Below are 9,016 nucleotides of genomic sequence, written 5' to 3'. Positions count from 1 at the left end.
ATATTTATATATATAAATAATTAAAGGAAGACCTTTTGGGAATATATAAAGACATAAAGTAAAATCAACTGGTGTATATATGCTTATATCTTTCAATAAGTTCCTCTTTTCATTTATGTTGATATACATTTCTAGTTATTAATAACAATGGAAAGTTAGTATAAAGACAGGCCATGTTTTCATGTAATTTTGTTATGTCAATTTAGGGGGAAGCACAAGTGTTTCAAGTTATTAGAGTTCTATTAATTTTATAGTAAATTTAATTTCTAAAGGTTGTGGAGCAAATAAATTAACTATTGTCACTCTTGTGTTCTGGAAGCTTCAAACTGTTTCTCTACTTCACAGGAAGTGATGTGTGTCAATGTCAGAACTTGTTTCAATAGGTTGCAAAATGCTCACTTCAGTTATCTGGGACAGTGCTAGCTCTTCAAAATTTTAGCTAGAGAATACAAATCTAAAATAATATACATTTCAGTTAGAAAAGAACCACTCACTTTTTAGGTTTTTTTTTTTTACCTAAGGATTTTCACATGTACTGCTTCATGTAATCTTTAATATGTTATGTGGTGAAAGTTCTACTTTCATTTTGAAATAAGATATTTGAAATGTTATATAACTCCTTTAAATTTAAAATTTTAAATTCCAGTTTACATTTAATATTATTTTGTATTACTTTCAGGTGTACAGTATAATGGTTAGACAATTATATGCTCTACCGAGTATTTCCCCTGACATTTTCAGTACCCACTGGCAGTTATTATACATAGTTATTATAATATTAATGAGTATATTCCCTTATATAGTACTTTATGTCCCAACTAGTGTCCTGGTGCACAGATATGTGCACATTGAAAGGAAATTAATTAGAATAAATATTTTAATATTGCTATTAGCCCTTGCTCTATAATAGAAGTGTCAACAAAATTCATGATTGACAATGACAGATGGAAACACACGTGTGCAATTGACGCCAGCGAGAGCTTTATATGTATTGCACACGAGCAGTTTCTAAGCTTTCTAAATTTCTGTTTTCTGGCTAATGAAAAGAGTCTCCTATCTACCTACTCCAGGACTTCTGTGAGGATTAAATGAGATGAGACACAGGAAAATGCTTCACAGACATTTGGTTAAAGTGTAAAAATGTTTCCACCTCGCTATAAAGCAAGTTGTGTTCCTAGGCTGAAGAAACTGCAAGGAGGCTAGTTGCTAGGGAGAGGAAGCCGGGCATTGCTACGTGACATCATTACCCACTCCCACAGCGACCTTTTCCGGGCTAGGCTTGGCTTTGGGCCACATTTTGCGACATGAGGTCTTGGTAGCATTGACTGTGATTTGGTAGGGTGTCGCTCTGGGGTGATGGCGGGGCCTATGTCCCACTTGGGGGAAGCCTAGTGTTGGTCTGTCGGCGAGAGGCCCACAGTGCGTTTATTTTTAAATGGCCAGTGCACATCATGGCAGCTCCTGCGTTGAGCGTCTGCCCCCTGGTGGTCTGTGCACGTCATAACTACCAATCAGACGGACACTTAACCTTTTATATATATAGACTAGAGGCCCGGTGCATGAAATTTTTGTACTGGGGGGGGGAGGTCCTCAGCCCGGCCTGTGCCCTCTCGCAGTCCAGGAGCCCTCAGTGGATGTCCAACTGATGGCTTAGGCCCGCTCCCCATGGGAGAGGCTCCTGCCACCACTGCTGCACTTGCCAGCAGTGAACCCGTCTCAGGGCTTCTGGCTGAGCAGCATTCCCCCTGTAGGAGCACACTGACCACCAGGGGCAGCTCCTGCGTTGAGCATATGCCCCCTGGTGGTCAATGCATGTCATAGTGATCGGTTGTTCCACTGCTTTGTCGACTTGCATATTAGTCTTTTATATAGGATAATTATTTTATAAATACGAATTGGTACTTCTTAATGCCTTCAGCTTTCTAACCCAGTCTCCCACCCTTTTCCCCTCTGGCAACCATCATATGTATAATGCATACATATGTCAAATCATCATGGTGTATGTTTTACATATCTTACAGTTTTGTCATTTATAAATAAAGCTGGAAAAAGATTATGTATTGTCATCTTGTTATCACAGTGACTGGCACATGGAGTTTAATAGTTTTACTTAGCAATTATACCTTTTAACAAAATAGTATAAGAAAAAACTTCAAAATTTACAATTATTTTTAGGACTCTATAAAATATGTTCTTTAAATGCTAAAAATATGTTTGAAATTGGTAAGGGTTAGAGTAAATGATTTTTTAATATTCCAGTGGAAATCTCCTTATAAGAAAAAAAATTATCTTGCAATGTTAATAATACAAATTATTTATTAGAATTAAACTTTAAAAATAAAGATATAAATAAGCATGAAAAGGAAGCTTAAAACTTGAGTCAAGTGTGATATAATTAAACAAATAAAAATAATTTAAGTTTATGTTTTACTATTTTATTTTACTTGATTTTTAATAAAAATTCAAGAATAATTCAGTTCATCATCTCTAGTTTTTTATTTTTATTTTTATTCATGCCATTTTTCATTTTCATAAAACTATTTTTTCCTATAAAAAGTTTACCAAGTGTCATTGACTATGTAGTGATCATGGGAAGGAGTCATTTGACTTCCCTGAATGGCTTACCGAGTATCCATATTTATGGGCATAGGTTCTTGTTTGTTTGTTTATTTGTTTTTATCAAAGAAAGTATGGTACGGGAAATATTAGAAGAATACTTGTTGGGATACACATGAAAGGTAAATATATGTAGAAATATGTTGAGACCAAATACACAAAAACAGTTTAGGCACATGGACCAATTCAAAGTTGAGGGCTATACAAATAGCAAAAGAATCAAAATAATTTCTGTAAGGCTGGTAAAGGACACAGCGTAGATTCATATATAAAAACTACATAGTGTAGTGCCTCAACCATTTTAAAAATTCAAAACAGTGTTGCTATGATAGTTTATGTATAGTCTGATGTAGCAGGAGGGAGTCGAATGAAATGAACTTGTGAGGCTACTGCCTTTCCTATAATTCAGTGTGAGTGCTCACATAAACTAGGAACAATCTATTCAGTCTCAATGATCTGTGAAGAGGACCTGTAAAGCCGGGGAAAAGGACTTGAACCAGATGGGCTGGTTAACAATAGAACATTTCGCAAATTGCCAAGAAAATAAAAACGAGGTAGGAAACCACAGTGACAAAAACATTTCCCCTGATCTGATAGGAGCAGAGATAACTGTGATGCTACATTTCTAGCAAACATAATCATTGTGTTCACTATAAGAACCAATTGTTCTTAGCCATGTAGAACCGAAATTAATTTCTAAATTATGAACTGACAGATTGCAATGAGTTTCCCTGTCATTTAGGAGTAGATAATTGAGTTTACTGTTACCGTGTTTAGGGAAAATGTTTAAGGAATGCAAATTTTGCACCATTATAATGGGATGTAGGTTTCAATGATGATGAATTTTCAACAGTAAGGAAAAAACGAGGAAGGTGATGTCAGCATCATGGCAGGTAAGACAACCCTTATTTTGTCTCCTCCTCAACAAAAATTAAGCATCCATGCAGGGACAGAAGTTCCTCTGAGGAAATTATATGATCAGCTCTATAAACTAAGGGAGAGAGCCGGAGTCTCGTGTACTTGTACTTCAGGTAACAGACAGACAGTCTTGGCCGTGGAACCAACAGTAGCCTGTGAAAGAGCTCTAGCCCTTCTCAGCTGTGGTTCAGGAGCCCATGGAAAACACTGTTTTAGACAATTACCCATGGACAAAGTAGCCTTTGAGGATGTTCGGGGTTCCCAAGAAGTTCCAGCCCCCTGTAGGAGCAAAAATCACACACACAAAAATTGAGTTTGGACACATTGGAGTGGGTAAGAGAAACAGTTTGTTTTTACCCACATTGTCTCTCCCTCAAGGCAGTGCAGCTTAGGGCCATAAGAGATCCTTTCCAACCCTGGCTGGTTTGGCTCAGTGGATAGAGCATTGACCTGCCGACTAAAGGGTCCCAGGTTCAATTCCAGTCAAGGACCTCTCTCTGTGTCCCTCCTCTTTTCTTCTACTCTCTAAAAATCAATGGGAAAATATATGTGGGTGAGGATTAACGAGAGAGAGAGAGAGAGAGAGAGAGAGAGAGAGAGAGAGAAAGAGAGAGAGAGAGCCTTTACAGCAAGCATGTCAAACTCAAAAGCTAACATAGGCCAAATAAACAAGGTTTAAGTTTATGTGGGCCGCAAAAAAAAGCTTCAATTTTCATAGAAATGTAGGTTTATTTTGATAGAGATATGCTGAATATAAAGGGCTGACATAAATAATTGTTAACAAAATAATAGAACATTTTAATAAAAATTAATATTTTGTCTTGAACATTAACTTACCAGACACTGAATAACTGCACAAATTAATAAGCATAATGCAAATAAACCTATTTTTCTTGTTCTCCAAAAGTGAAATATTTCCTGTTGCGCACAAGTCAGTTCAAGGCTAATGACGTGGCAATTGGCTGCTAAAATATTCGCTGCTAGTATTAGTGGAGAGAATGGTGCACCTGCGTGTAAGGCACATAAGGGAAATGAATGCAACATGATTGTAGTAATCAGTCATTAGTGAACATTGTAATTCATTATTGATAATTATTTATAACAATATATTGTAAAAAATTAAGTTACGAAATTTTTATTAAAATGTTTCTTACATACCGTTATATTGGCTGGGCCATATTCCTTGTGGGCAGCATGTGGCCTGTGGGCCACAAGTTTGACATGCCTGTAATTTCTCCCACAGGGAAAGTCATGTCAAGTCATTAGTGAACATTGTAATTCATTATTGATGATTATTTATAACAATATATTGTAAAAAATTAAGTTACGAAATTTTTATTAAAATGTTTCTTACATACCGTTATATTGGCTGGGCCATATTCCTTGTGGGCTGCATGTGGCCTGTGGGCCACAAGTTTGACAGGCCTGTAATTTCTCCCACAGGGAAAGTCATGTCGTCTTGTGAGTGAGCACCCAGCTTCCCAAGGGACAACAGCCAAAGGGCTCATTTCTCTCCTGCTCCATTAAGACTATTGAACAAATGTGAATACTACAAATTGTGTTGCAGACTTTGTTAAAAAGCCTACCTTGAAGCACTGGGGATGCTTCACCAGCAGTTTCTCCCATTGCTCTCTGTGGGCCAGGGATCTACCACAACCTGGAACTTTAGTGCCACATTTAGGGGAATAAAGGTGCTGTTAGCACTCAGCCTGGTGTGTGGCAAGGCATCAGAGAAGTCACTAACTTAAGGATTCTGCCATAAGAAGGCGGGAGAAGCATGGAGCAGGTTCTAAGAAATGGGATTCACTTGAAAGACTGCAGAGTTTTATGAAATTCCTAGAAATTAAATAAGGAAAGTCTTTAACATATCTAAGGGCCAATGAATTAGAAATACAATTTTGATAATAGGGAAAAGTAGGTTATTGTTGTAGATTTCAGTTGGCAAATAAAGAATTGGCTGTAAATTGAATTTAAGACTTTTGGACTATCATCTTTGGGTTATAAAGTCTCTGATGTAGAATAAAATAATAGCATCCAGTTATCCAATCACAAGAGCTTTCAAAATCCAGAGAGAAGAATAGATTTTTAGGCAAACTCAATCAGCATTCACTAAGTCCAAATTGTTTGAAATGATGTAACTACTACCTTAGTATGCTACTATCTTTCTGGCACAGGAAGATATATAACTAAATATGGGTAAATTTAAGGGAGTCATAATTCCTTTTTAATATTATTGTGTTAATATACCTGTGCATTTTCAACAATTTTAAATTTATTTAAAAATTAACAGTATATACACTTGTGATTTAACACTAAAGTAATATTAGTGCACACAAATATCTATAGTTGTTTTAACACTAATGGACAAAAATGAGAATTATGTTTATAAAGATAAAAATTAAAGAAATTAATGTTAAGTACATATAGCATATTCACAAATAAGAAAAACTAACAAGCAACATCTTTGAATATCTTGGAACGATCTTAGAGATTTGCTTTTGTATGGAGAAACTTACTAATTTATACACTATACAAACATAGTTGAAAGACCTTAACTTTCATCAGATCTGAAAATGTTTTTTATAATATTTATCAGATTAAGTACTCGAACAGGATAATAATTGAAATATTAAAAAGGAAATGAAAAATTTTAAATATATAAAGGTTTTTGAAAATAGTTGAAAGTATTTGAATTTTGTAATGATCCAAAACACCAAAGACTATATAAAAAAGTGATTCTTCAATTTTAGGGTCATAATATCCTAGAATAAATGTGCATCTAGACTTTAAATTTCTAGCCAAATAAATGGGAAATTAAAGGACAGTGAAGTCCCCAGTGCTCGAACCTGTGAGCACAACTGCCCTCCAGGGTATCACAACCAACAAAACCAAAAATACTCCTCTTAAATGTAGCAGCAAACAATACGCATAGTTCAGGTATAAGGTGAACAGAAATCACATTCTAATGGTTCCTTCAAATTTAAAAGGATTTTATGGCATATTGTGTACTTTGTCCAGAAATATCACTTAATGGTTTGTGGGTACCAGTTCTTTAGAGTTCTACCTCTTCAACTAACTTTTTGTGCCTGTTGTAAATGTGCTTATAAATATACAGATAATGATGCTTTTCTTATGGGCATGGATTCTGTGCAATTTAACAATTTTTAAAGAATGTGCAGCTTTTAATTTCCTCTGCCTATTAGTTAGTTATATGCTGAGATTTCTTTTTCAAGTTATTCCTTTATCCCCTCCAGTTTATTTCTCTTTTTCTGTTCCTGTGATATAGTAAATAAATACAAATCTCAAGGGGATAATTTATTTCCCTTAATTATAATTACTTTCTTATAAAAGCACACGCTGAGCCATAATAATGGTAATAATATAGTAACCTTAATTATTTACCTTGAAGCAGCCTAAAAAGAAAGGGTACAAAGAAGAATATAGTCTTAAAGATAATTTAATGAAATCATTGTCAGTATGTTTTTGCATACTTCCAACCTCCAAGCTTTATAATTTCAAAATACTTCATCACAAGTATCTCCTGACAAAAGGTTGTTTCTCTTAGCAATTATAATAAAATCAAATTTAAAGAAGAAGGAGCTTTTAAGTGAAATTGCTTTAATGTTCCTAAGGCTCCCTGGACTCCAGTTAGCATATCTTATTCTTTGTGTCTGTGGTGAAAGCACAGTTCTCCCTTTTGGTTATACATTTCTAAATTTTCATTACTTTATTATAAACAATTAAATCTCAGTGTAAGCAAAGGCAATTGAATGGTGTCTGAACAGCCATCACTATACTACACACTATAAAAAATGGAAAATGGGCACAGTTTAGCTTTACCAGCTAATTTAGTTAGGTATCACCCTAAGGCATCAACACAATTTATCACTATCATGGTATTCTGGCATGAAGGCACAATCACCAACTGCTTTTACAAAGCAAATGAAGAACTTTTAAAAGTTTTCTTTGCTCAGGAAAGGAAAACAAACATTTAATATTCTTTGTGTACAAATCCTTTATGCTCAACTACGTGTCACGATTAGCCTTGACATATAGAAGTTCTAAAACAAACATGTGCTACCATGTGTAATTATTTATGGTTCTCATTTCTAAAATAATAAGACTAAGAAATTAAAATACAAATATAGCTTATATTTATATTGAAAAAGAAATTATGTTCAAAATAAAGAGAAGGGAAACTCTATTGTCATTCTTACTAATAAAAGGTAAATTACCTTTGTTTATTAGTTATCTTTTAAAAATACTTAATTATCAAAATCATGTATTGAATATAAAAATTTTTATTTCATTTTTTCTGGAATAAACTTTATTTCTTGGAGTTGTTTTGGGTTCATAACAAAATTGAGAGGAATGTACAGAAATTTCCCAAACACCTTTGTCCCTACTATTGCGCATTATCAAATTCCCTGACTACAGTGGTATGTTTATTACAACTGATCAGTCTACATTGACAAATCATTATTACCCCAGGGCTGTAGTTTACATTTGGATTCGCTTTACTGTTGTACACAGTCCCCGCTTGCTTTTAGCCTGGAGTGAGATGCGTACTGGGTTGCTCCTGTTCACCCCTCCTCAGTGTGGAGCGGGGTGGGGTTGCCCTGGGTCGCTCAGTCCACACTCCCCTGTCGCCTGGAGTGAGGTGCCGTTGGGTTGCTCTGGATGGCCCCGGCAGCAGGTCCCGGTGCTCAGGGTGGAACTGGTGCCAGGTGACTTTGTGTCAGGCTAGAGCACAGTTTCGGGGGTCGGGGGCAGGTGAGGCACAGGATTCCCCCTGGTTGCACTCATGTGTGGTCTTGGAGCTGGATCCTAGGATGCTGGGCCCCAGCAGGCTGGTGAGGAGGCCTGGTACGGAGCTCACTCTGGCGGCATAAGCTCCCTGCAGACGTCTGGGAGCCCGCTAGGAGGTACTGTGCCTTTCACTGCTGGGGCATGGTGGTGGTTCCACACGGGTTATGGCTGGCAAGCAGCATTCTCCAGGCGTCTTCTGCCCTTTCTTATTGAAAATTGTCTCCTTAGCTGTGTCTGATTTGTTAATTCAGGGTGGATGTTCTCTGATTTAGTTGTTTTCTGGCCTGGCCCTAGGAGGAGGTGCACAACACTGCTGCCTATTAAGCCACCATTTTCTCTGTCCTTCAGAAAGCGATTGTCTTTGAGTATTAACTTGTGTCCTGCTATAACCACTTATTAGTTCCAGGAGTTTTTTTGTTTGTTTATCCTGTCAGATTTATTACAATAGATTGTCTGCAAACAAAGACAACTTTATTTTCTTTTTCTTGATCTGTATACCTCTATTTCCTTTTCTTGTCTTATTTCAATAGCAAGAACTTCCAGAGTGATGTTGAAAAGCAGGAATACAAGGAAATATCCTTGCTTTGTTCCTGATCTCACTATTAAGTATGATATTAACTATAGGTTTTTGTATATATTATTTATTTAATTGGGGAAGCTTTCTTCTTTTCCT

General features: G+C 36.1%; 1 long non-coding RNA gene across 1 annotated transcript in view; it reads left to right on the top strand.

Moving 5' to 3' along the window:
- Window positions 1-8,390, top strand: part of LOC107184942 — a 14,386-nt gene extending 5,996 nt beyond the window's left edge. The window contains exons 2-3 of the long non-coding RNA XR_001515845.1: window positions 214-220; window positions 8,381-8,390. This is a non-coding gene — a long non-coding RNA (uncharacterized LOC107184942). The remainder of the gene's footprint in view (window positions 1-213; window positions 221-8,380) is intronic.
- The last annotated feature ends 626 nt before the right edge of the window (window positions 8,391-9,016 follow it).

The sequence above is a fragment of the Myotis davidii genome, unplaced genomic scaffold (genome assembly GCF_000327345.1).
Source record: "Myotis davidii unplaced genomic scaffold, ASM32734v1 scaffold44, whole genome shotgun sequence".
Taxonomy (NCBI): Eukaryota; Metazoa; Chordata; class Mammalia; order Chiroptera; family Vespertilionidae; genus Myotis; species Myotis davidii.
This window is presented reverse-complemented; position numbering and strand designations above follow the sequence as displayed.